Consider the following 11,972-nt stretch of genomic DNA (forward strand, 5'->3'; position numbering starts at 1 on the left):
AATTAAAAATTTACTATTCAAATTCAGAAAACAAAACTTTCCCTTCATTCCCTCCCTACCCATCCCCTCAACTTAGACTTTCTTGTGTTGCTCCAATAGTACCTGACACATGCCATGTATGGAATTTATGCTCAATTTAGGTATTCTGAAAGAATTAACAGATGAATAAATGGGCTCTCCTAGAGGAGAGGTCAGAATTAAAATGCTAATAACAAATCTATATTTTAAATCTTAATTGTAAAAATAAAATTTTTTCTCTCCTAACTTTCTAGACATTATTCAAATACCCTATTACCCAATGCCTTGCTGCGACCTCTGTATATCGAATGATTCTGCAGCAGATTTCCACCAGGTATGGTAGAAGTGGCTGCGGTTGGTAACAGGAATCTTTGGGTAGGATTTTATATAATCTGATGCACTGTGGTCTGACTGATTTTAGCTATGGTTCTTGGAGGATACTGTGTTGGCAGGGGTGGGGGTGGTAAATGTTGGTGGTGATATTTAGCAGCTAGTCTAATTATTTCTTTAAACAGGATTCAGGGAACCAAATGAAACACTCAGTGAGCCTTGCATCATTGTGGGGTTTTTTTAAATAAACATTTTTGTTGTGAAATATACAGAAAACTATATAAGATATACATTTACAGATTAATGAATTGTTGAAAATAAAACAGCTATGTAACCGCTCACCCAAGGCACAAAAATAGAACATGGCCAGTGGCCCCAGAGACCTCCTTATGCCTCTCCATCTCCACTAAAGGAATCCACTGCCTTGGCTTTTATGGTGTTCATTTCCTTACTTTCCCTCATAGTTTACATAGGAAATATCCCTAAACAAATTACTCTACTTTACTTGCTTTTGAACTTCATGTAATCATACATTATTCCATAATATCTGGCTTCTTTTTTCAACATTATGTTTCTAGGAAGTGTCAATGTTGTTACATAAGCTAGAGTTAATTTTCATTGCTGTTATAACATGACATTTTATGAAAGTAGCATATTTTTAATTAGTTCTATTATTGGGCATTTGGGTAGTTTTCAGTTGGGGACTATTGATGATTAATGCTGCATTGAATTTTTGAACATGTACATAAACACGTAAACACACATTGCTGTAGATTTTCTCTGGGAGAGGAATTGCTAGGTCACACTGACATTGCACCCTACTACCTTATTTTCCAAAGTATTGAACCAAGGTATGCTCCTGCTAGCAGGGTAAGAGAATTCCCATTGTTCCACATCTCTGGCAATATTTGTTTTTGTCCAAGTTTTAATTTTTGCCAATGTGATGGGTATGTAGTATCACACTGTAATTTTATTTTTGCATTTCCCCATGTTTGTGGATTAATTTTTAACTCACTTGATCTCCTCTTTGAAACTTATGGCTGTTTATGTATCTTTTAGCGACTCTGAAATTGAAATGGCTACTTCAAAATCAGAGCTAACATGTTTTAGACATATAAGACTTAAAATATCAAGGAGTTCAATTTATGAAGATAACTGAAATACAGCTTAATTTTATTCATGAACCCTCAATCTGACAGAATTATGTTTCCAACTGTATTTCAAAGCTTATATTACAGCTACTTGTTGCAACGTTCTTGAGATGGTGAACAAACCCCATAAAAATTCAACCAGGGCATGAATATTGACTCTATTGGAGACTCTGCCCATTTTATGTACTTTGGATAAAGCTCAAGAGGAATGAGGAACATACCCTCAATGAAGCCAGCCCTCCTGTCCATCACCACAGGCTCTGTATATACGAGGAGAGGGTGACAAGGGATTCTGCCACCTCCCTCATCCCTACGAGCTGGCTCAGCTCAGCCCCATGCAAGGTGGTACTAAGACCCCAATCACTTCTACCCATTTCCTTCAGGGAATCCATCATTATTTTGTGATGGTTTTTGTATTATTTATGGAAATCTTCATGGGGAAAATAGATGAGAGGAGTTACATCGCACAACGTACCTAGCAAACTACTGCAGATGTTCACAGCGGACTTTTCTGTTCTCTCCCAAATTCCTGCTCTCAGGACTGTTACCTGGGATCCTTCTCTTCACTCACATGAACCCCGGTCTTCCTTGATGTCCCGAGCAATTCACTTCCAACCCCTAATTTGCGTTCTCCAGCCAGAAACACAAAAGGCCTTCAGTTCACATAAGCCCACTCTTCCCAGAAGGCGGTAGAGTTCTGTTACCATCCCAGCATATCCTTGGGGTCTTATCCCTCAGCCCTTATGGTTTATAAAAATATCCCTCTTAGCCACACAGAATGCTTAGAAAGTGTTCCAAGCACACTTTTCTCCCTCTTGTTACATCAACATCCATATTCAATCCTGATCTCCCTGATTTAACCCATGAGCCTCACCACTACCACCACCTACCCCTGCCAGATGAGTTAACAGGCACCAACAGGAAGTGACTTCCACTTGGACTTGACCACCAGTAAAATGCCCAGAAGGCAAGGAGCAGAAGGATGAATGATCCAGATGACAATGCTCTGAGCTCTCCCTGGGGCTGGGCCGAGCGCCCAAGCCCAATCTGCGGAGGCTCTGTTGACACCTTGCCTTCCCCTCAGTCTCAGGTTCCCCACCCTGGAGCACTGCTGTACTGGTGGGGAGGCCCTGCTGCCCGAGGAGCAAGAGCTGTGGAGAAGACAGACAGGCATTCTGCTCTACCAGGCCTACGGACAGTCAGAAACGGTAGGCGAATGGTCCCTCTGGGCCAGTCACGATGTGCTCGTCCACTGAGCCCAGCAGATGAGCTGAATCCTGCTATGAGTGTGTGCAGAGGCCCCGCTGTGCACACAGCATTGCTCAAAGCCAATGGGAGGCTCCAGAGCTCTAGGCTAATTTGTCCCAAATAAATTTGCAGAAAAGACAGTTGCAGCTCATCAACTTGTCAAAAAACCAACGTGCTGAAAACTATTGGACAAAAACTTAGAAAGGGGTCTAAGGACATGGTGCCACTGTACCTGTGATAATTAGTTTAAGGGAGCCCAGGAGGCGCACTGGCATAGAAGGCACTCTCCAGAAACATGGAAGCCACCACTGCAAGTCCTGTCCACTTCACCGTCCCTTCCTAGGCAGCAACCACAGGAGCAGGCAGGAGCCAGCCCCGGAAGTTCACTAGTTCATTTCTGGGTGTTTATGAGGAGAGCACACAGCTTTGACTGTGAGACACTAGCAGGAGGAGAGATCTTCTGTATACACGCCACACACACACACACACACACACACACACACACACACACACACCCCACACACATACACATACACACAGTGTGATCCCAAAGAGGATCACTGACCAGTCAAGTGGGCAGGACATGCAGAGAATCATGCATGTCTTGAACCTCAAGGACTTTATCCATGATAGTGTGGGCAGTTATCTCTCTTCTAACACATTCTTAATACATTTCCTATGCTGGGCAGAGCCACTTTCCCCTACCTCCCTATCATCCCTTTAGCTGACAAAGGGATGACTGTTATCTCAGAACCTGTAGCAAAATAGCTGTTTCAGTTCCAATTGACGTACTTGTCTGACATTATTTTGCAAAAATAAATAAATAAATAAATAAATAATCAGTTACTGGATCTGCTTCCAGGCTTGAGAAATGTTAAGACTCTAGGTCTGTCCTTGCTGGTTCACAGTTTGCATTCAGACAAGAAGGGTGAGGTTACAACTATGCGCTACACCCATGACACCAGTCCCTTTGCATTAACTATTTGTAACAACAGAATACTCCCCGATACCCGGATGGTGCTTTATTTTTCCAAACATTTTCACACCTATCCACTCATCTCTGCAACATTTTCCACATGCCTAGAGTGTGAGCAGTGACATAGCAGAAGGGAAAGTACTTCCTCTCTCAGGAGCTCGGACCCCAGTTCAGATCTCAGCCTTGCCAGTAATAGGCTTCGAGACTATCAGCATATCACTGAATCTTGCAGAGTCTAGCTTCCCCATCTCCAAAATGGAAATATAATGCCAATCTTGCCAGGTTATGATAAGGTAAATGAAAGAAAGTATACAAAACTCTGGGCACATTGTCCAACCCCTATTGCAGTTATGGTTGTCACTGTTGTTTCAAGGTAGGTATTGTGTTTAGATGCTGGGGGTGCAGAGATGGATGGGACAATCTCTATTCTCTGAATGCTCATTATCTACTGAGGGAAACAGACAAGCAACAATAGAAGTGCGGGGAAAAATACCACAGAAAGAGAATCTCCCAACTTCCTTTTATTAGGGCCTGAGTGATAGCTGGTGGTAGTTTATTGAATACTTGGTGTGTGCCTGGCACACACTCACAAGCACTCTAAGCGATAATGTTATAATTACCCCCCTTTGACAGAGGAGGAGATCAAGGGGGATTACCTGGTACATAGCTAGTGAGTGGTGGAGTCAATATTCAAACCTTGGTCGCTCTGAGTGTAAAGCACTTAACTTTAGGAAGAATGATAATTTACAGAACCATAAAGAAGGAATAAGGTTCATCAGGAAGACACAGGGGGTAGGGGAACAACGTGAACAATCTGAATAATCTCAACACAGCTCTGAGAAGCAGTTGAGGCAGCTACGAGTAAACGGTTGTTAAATATACTCATGGCCCTCCCCAGCAAATGGACACATGTCTGGCATACGGGGGGCACTCCACACCCTACGTTACATGCCCACAGCCCTGGGCTCACTCCTCTGCTTCTTCTTGGCCTCTCCCACTGGACTCTGTATGGGCACTCTACACCCTACGTTACATGCCCACAGCCCTGGGCTCACTCCTCTGCTTCTTCTTGGCCTCTCCCACTGGACTCTGTAGCCCCAGCACTGGGCTGAGGCCCAGCCCCTGTCAGGTGCAGTGAATGTCTGCTGACTAGAGTGGGGTCGATGCCTTCTAGCTTCCCCACGAGGGCTCTTTGCACAGCATCAAATGACATCTGTGAGCAAGGATGCTGTGTTTTTGTGATCAGCCTGGACGCTCGGCCAACCCCAGTTCTCTTCTTTTGTGAACAGGGAACAAGTTGTGGCACCCTCCGGGGGATGAAGATCAAGCCGGGTTCCATGGGGAAGGCCATCCCACCCTACGACATTCAGGTCTGGTGGTAAAGACATTGGCAGAGAGCAGTTAGTGCTCGGCTAGGGTTGGACCATCGTGTGACACGAGGTGACAGAACCAGTCATGCCTCCCGGTTGCCCTTCCTCTTCTCCGCCTACATTTCCTCCAGTTTCCTGGGGAGGTTTCAGTTGGGACCTGCAATGTCCTGGGCATGAGTGCAGCCTGCCAGGACAGCCAGAGGCCTCACGCACCGAGCCTGGGAAAGAGTACTTGCAGTAGCACAGGCGGCTCTCTCCACTGCTGGTGGCTTTAGTTATTACTGATCCGTGTTTTCTAGCTTGAAGACACATTTGTGATGTCTATATATGCATGAAACACATAGACCCATGGCTTGGGTTTCACCATTTGCTGATTTCAAAGACTTTTGACAATTTTATTCTATTTTCTGACAGGGCTCCTCTACCACAACCTCCTCCCCCAGTTACCTCCACTGTGTCACATGAATGAGCCAGGCAGTGTTTGGGTGGGGCAGGAGTGCTGGGGATCCCCGCAGGGTGGGATTCACAGGTCTCTTGCTCCAGATCATTGATGACAAGGGCAACATCCTGCCGCCCAACACTGAAGGAAACATTGGCATCAGGATCAAGCCCACCAGGCCCACAGGCATCTTCATGTACTACGAGGTAAGGACACGCCATCTGCCCCCATACAGGCCCAAGAATCCTTGCAGGGAGCTGTGTAGCTGATAAGGGACTGGACTGAACTCTGCATCCTGAGACTTCTTCCTTCTTCCTTTATTCACTCCAAGTCACTGAAACCTGTTCTAATTAATCTCAAAGCTCATAGTGTGTTCCCACATCCCTTTCTGTCATAACCCGTCTGGCACTTATGGGGTGACTGATGAGGTAGAAAACAGCCTGGCATCAGAACCACCAGACTTGGGGTCCAGTGATCTCTTGTGGTTAAGAATGCTGGCTTTACTGGGTTCACATCATACCACCGCACTTACCAAGAGGGTGCAAACAAATCTATTAATCTCGCTGAGCCTCCAGGGGCGCTATCATCACCACTTTAAAGAGGAAGAAACTGCAGACTGGAAGCTTTACATGTCTTTCCCATGTCAAATAAATGGCAGGTCTAGGCTTCAAAGTGGTATGTTTTGGACCCCAAACTCTAAATGAGAAATCCAGGAACTACAGAAACCTACAATAGAGTATAAGGAAACCTGCTGTAACTCTTCATCAGACAAACCCTAGCTAGCAGTGGCCACTAAGAGGAAATCCTCAGCTTCCAAGATGGACCGTAGAAGGGTAGACAGACCCTGAAATTGATCTCAGACTCCATCTCCTTTCTACAGAGTCCTAGCCGCTGGTGTCACTGTTGTGATCACACTATGGCCTTGGGTGGGTGGGTGGGGTCCTGTCCCTCTGTGGTACTATTGTCCAGAAGCAATCATGCAAGCCTTAGCCTTAATTCTCAGTAGCACAGTTTAAAGGTTGGATAAAAGAGAAAATGAACACAGAGTAACAGGTGTATAGATCAGCAGTTCTTAATACTGCCTGCAGGTTAGAATCATTTGAGGGATTCTTGTTTTTTAAATACTTGGATCCAACCACAGAGATTCTGGTTAAATTGAACTGGGGTGGTCCAAAGCCATGACTTAAAAAAAAATAAGACAAAGATGTCTTCACATATGGCCACACTGATTTCCTTCATTTCACGTGTTCTCATGGCAACGAGACATGTCACTCTTCCATTGTGATTTGTTGGCTTATATTCTGTTATTTTATTTTCTTTTTATTGAGGTATATATATATATGATATAAAATTTACCCTTTTCACCATTCCTGAGCATACAGTTCAGTAGCACTGAGTAAAATTTACAGTATTGCACAACCATCACCACTATGCATCTGCAGAAAATTTTCACCATCACCAGAAGAAATTTTGTTCCCATTAAACAATAGCTGCCTAGTCCCCATCTCCCTAGCATTTGGTAACCTCTAATGGTACTTTTTGTCTTTAAGAACTTGCTTATTTTACTTACCTCATATAAGTGGAATCATACAACATTTGCCCTTTTGTGTCTGGCTTATTTCACTTAGCACAATGTTTTCAAGGTTCATTCGTGTTTTAGCAAACTGTCATCTTTTTGAGACTGAATAATATTACATTGTATGTATATATCAAGTTTTGATGGACATTTGGGTTGTTTCCACCTTTTGGCCTTTGTGAATAATGCTGCTATGAACACTGATTGTGCAAGTAACTGGGTCCCTGCTTTCCCTTCTTTTGGTTATATACCCAGAAATGGAATTGCTAGATCATATGGTAATTCTGTTTAACTTTTTGAGGAATTGCCATACATGTTTTCCACATGCACAAGGGTTTTCATTTCTCCATATCCTTACATACACTAGCTATTTTCAGTTTATTTTTAATAATGGCCATTCTAATGGGTTTGAAGCGGTAACTCATTGTGGTTTTGATTGACATTTCTCTAATGACTAGCATCTTTCATGTTCTTATTGGCCATTTGTATATCTTCAGAGAATTGTCTATTCAAGTTATTTGCCCATTTTTAATTGGGTTGTTCATTTTTCTGTTGTTGTTGTTTCTAAGTTGTAAGAGTTCTTTATGTCGGCTGGATATTAATACCTTAACAGATATGCAAATTATATGTTTTGCAAATATTTTCTCGCATTCAGTGGGTTGTCTTTTCACTTTCTCGATAGTATCCTATGACGTACAAAGCTTTTAAATTTGGTGAAGAACATTTTATCTATTCAATACTTTTTCTTTTATTTCCTGTGCTTTTGATGTCATATTCAATAAATCATTGTGAAATCCAAGGCAAGATTTTCCTCTGTGTTTTTTTCCAAGAGTTTCATAAGCTCAGCTCTTACATTTAAGTTTTGATCCATTTTGAATTAATTTTTGTGTATGATATAAGGTAACTTCATTATTTTGCGTGTGGACATCCAAGGTTCCAAGCACCATTTGTTAAAAAGACTGTCTTTCCCACTGAATGGTCTTGGCACCCTTGCCTAAAATCAATTGACAGTATATGTGAGGGTTACTTTTTGGGTTCTCTATGCTATTCCACTGGTCTGTATGTCTCTTTTTATGAACGTATCACATTGTTTTGATTGCTATAGCTTTGAAGTAAGTTTCTGAAATCAGGAGTGTAAGTCCTCCAACTTTTTTCTCCTTTCTAAAGGTTGTTTTTGCACTTTGGGATCCTTTGAGATTTTATGTGAATTTTAGGATGGGTTTTTCTATGTCTGCAAAAAACACCATTGACATTTTGATAGGGATTGCATTGAATCTGTAGATAATGTTGGGCAGCATTGTCACCTTAATATTGTCTCAAATCCATGAATATGGGATGCGTTTCCATTTATTTATGTCTTCTTTCTCTTTTTCAGCAGTGATTTTCAATCTTCAGTGTACAAGTCTTTCACCTTCTATACTAAATTTATCCTTAGTATTGTATACTTATTGATGTTTTCTTAATTTCCTTTTTGGATTGTTAATTGTTAAAGTATAGAACTTCACCTTAAGTTTTGTGCATTGATTGTCTTTCCTATAACATTGCTGAATTCCTTTATTAGCTCTAACAATTTGTGTGTGTGAGACAAAGGTTTTTAGGGTTTTGTACATGTAAGATCATGTTATCTGTGAACAGATCTAGTTTTAATTCTGTTTCATTTTGGTGCCTCATTTCTTTTTCTTGCCTAATTGATCTGGGTAAACTTCCAATACTTTGTTGAGTAGAAATGGTGAGATCAGGCTCTCCTGTCTTGTTCCTGATCTTAAGAGAAAATCTTTCAGTCTTTCACCAGTGAGAATGATGTTAGCCATGCTTTTTTAAAAATATACGGCCTTTGTCATGTTGAGGATGTTTCCTTCTATTCCTAGTTTATTAAATAAACTGAGTGTTTTTATCTTGAAAGGGTACTGAATTTTGCTAAATGCTTTCTCTGCATCAATTGAATAGATATGTGGTCACCCAGCCCTCAATGTCATTCTATTAGCATGGTTCATTACATTGATTGATTTTCACATGTAGAACCAGGAATAAATCCCACTTGGACATGGTATTTAATCCTTTTAATATGTTGCTGAATTCTGTTTGCTAGCATTTTGCTGAGAATTTTGCCCCAATTATTCATAAGGGTCTGTAGTGTTCTTTTCTTGTAGTATCTTTGTCTAGATTTGGTGTCAGAGTAATGCTGACCTCATAGATTGAGTTAAGGAGTAGTCCCTCCCCTTCAATTTTTTGGAAGAGCTTGAGAATAATTGGCATTAATTCTTCTTTAAATGTTCAGGAGTTTTCACCAATGAAGCCATCAGGTCTGGAGCTTTTTTTTCAGGGTGGGGAGGGATGAGAGTGTTGATTACTGATTCAATCTCCTTACTAGTTATAGGTGTATTCAGATTTTTTATTTCTTCATGATTCGTTTTTGGTAGATTATGTGTTTCTAGAAATTTGCCTCTTTCATCTAGATTATCCTGTCTTTTGGTGTATAATTGTCCATAGTGTTCTCTTATAAAGTTTTCTTTTTTTGGAATGTAAAATTGCTAGTAATATCTCCTCTTGCATTTCCGATTTTAATAATTTGAATCATCTCTTTTTTTCTTAATATAGCTAAACATTTGTCAATTTTTGATCTTATCAAAGAACCAACTTTTGGCTTTATTTGTTCTCTCTATTGTTTTCCTATTCTCTATTTTATTATTCTTAGATCCGAACTTATTTCCTTCTTTTGCTAGCTTTGGATTTAGTTTGCTCTCCTCTTTGTTGTTACTTAAGGTGTTAAGTTATTGATGTGAGATTTTTTTTTCCTAATGTAGGTGTTTAAAATTCCTTCTCAGCACTGCTTTTGTTACAATCACAAGCTTTGGTATGTTGTAGTTTGGTTGTTATTTATCTCAATGTAATTTCTAATTTCCCCTGTGATTTCATTTTTGACTTATTGATTGTTTAAGACTGTATTGTTTAATTTTCTACATATTTGTGAATTTCTCACTTTTCTTTTTGTTGTTAATTTTTAATTTCATTCTATGTGATCAGATAAGATACCTTGTATGATTTCAATCTTCTAAAATGTACCAATATTTGTTTTCTGGCATATTATGTGGCCCATCCTGTAGAATGTTCCATGTACATTTGAGAAAAATGTGTGTTCTGTTGTTCTTACGCAGGATATTTTATATATTGGTCAGATCCAATTGGTGTGTAGTGTTAGTCAAGTCCTCCTCTTCTTTATTGACCTTCTTTCTGGTTGTTCTATCCATTATTGAAAGTAATATATTGAACTCTCCAAGTGTTATTGTAGAACTGTATATTTCTCCCTTCAATTCCAACAATGTTTATTTTATATAATTTGGAGTTTTGATTTCTCCCTTTAATTCTGTCAGTGTTTGAATCATATATTTTGGCACTATGCTGTTAGGTACATATATGTTTCTGAATGTTATATAGTCTCAGTGAATTAATCTTTTTTTCAGTATATAATGTCCTTTTTTTGTCACTTGTACCAGTTTTCAACTTCAAGTTTATTTTGTCTGATATTATTAGATAGCCACCCTTTTGGCTCCTATTTGTAGGGAATATCTTTTTCCATCTTTTCAACCCACTTGTGTCTTTGAATCTGAAACGAGTCTCTTATAGACAGTGTAGAGTTAGATCATGTTGTATCATCTATTCTGCAAATCTCTGCCTTTGGATTGGAGAGTTTCATCCATTTACATTTAAAGTAATTATTGATAAGGAAAGACTTACATATGCCATTTTGCTATTCATCTTCTGTATGTCTTAATGATTTTTTGTCCCTCATTTCTTCCACTACTGCATTCTTTTTTGTTTAGTTGATATTTTTTAGTGACACATTTTGCTTCTCTTCTAATTTCCTTTGGTTTATATTCCTTAGATATTTTTCATGGTTACTATGGGGATTACACATAACATCGTAAAATTATAACAATCTAATTTGTATTGATACCAAATTAACTTCAATTACATACAAAAGTTCTACTTCTAAGCATTATGGTGGTGTGAGACAATCGTTTTGTCTCTCTCCTTTAATCTACAGCTAGTAAAACATCCATAACTCAACACCGGTTCCTCTGCTCAACACACCAGGACACAAGAGAGATGTACACATCTGTAATCTGAAGGTGAGTGGGTTGGAACACATAGAGGAGGCAGAACCAGTGCCCATGATACAGGCCTCCTGGCTATCATGGCTGAGCCACAGCCCCAGAGAATCCAGTAACAGCAGTGAAGGTGACACACATGACCCTGGCTTCCAGCTGCAGCAGTGCCCATGGCCACCGAGAACGGGGCAGCAGTAGAAGTGAGCCCCATGACCCCAGTTACTTCAGCCACAGGAGCACATGAAACTCCAGACCCCTGCTTGTGGTGGTGGTGCCCATGAACTTGACCACCCCTGACCCCAGCTTCTACCCTCCCTCCAACTTCCCCCACTGGGGCAGCAGTGACTGCAACCTAGGAAACGCCAGCCACAGTGGAATCTTCTGCCATACCAGTGCTTCTGGTGGTGATGCCACCAACAGAAGTGACACCAGCAACAGCCAGTCACCATTGACCCCAGGGGCACAAGAAGCAATTAAGAGGGCATGGGGCCACACCTTCCACAGAGACAATGGAAGATGGAAAGTGCAGATTCTCAGATCCGCAAGGGGCAGCTCTGGAAAGACGAACCAAAAACCTGGACATGAAAGGAACCTAAGTGTCCATCAACAGATGAATGGATAAAGAAGATGTGGCACATATATACAATGGAATATTACCCAGCCATAAAAAGAAATGAAACTGAGTTATTCGTAGTGAGGTGGATGGACCTAGAGTCTGTCATACAGAGTGAAGTAAGTCAGAAAGAGAAAAACAA

At 40.7% G+C, this 11,972-nt stretch overlaps 1 pseudogene; it reads left to right on the forward strand.

Moving 5' to 3' along the window:
• LOC112064823 (acyl-coenzyme A synthetase ACSM1, mitochondrial-like) overlaps positions 1-11,972 on the forward strand; it is a 162,455-nt pseudogene that overhangs the window by 19,686 nt on the left and 130,797 nt on the right.

This window comes from Physeter macrocephalus, chromosome 14, assembly GCF_002837175.3.
Source record: "Physeter macrocephalus isolate SW-GA chromosome 14, ASM283717v5, whole genome shotgun sequence".
Classification (NCBI taxonomy): Eukaryota; Metazoa; Chordata; class Mammalia; order Artiodactyla; family Physeteridae; genus Physeter; species Physeter macrocephalus.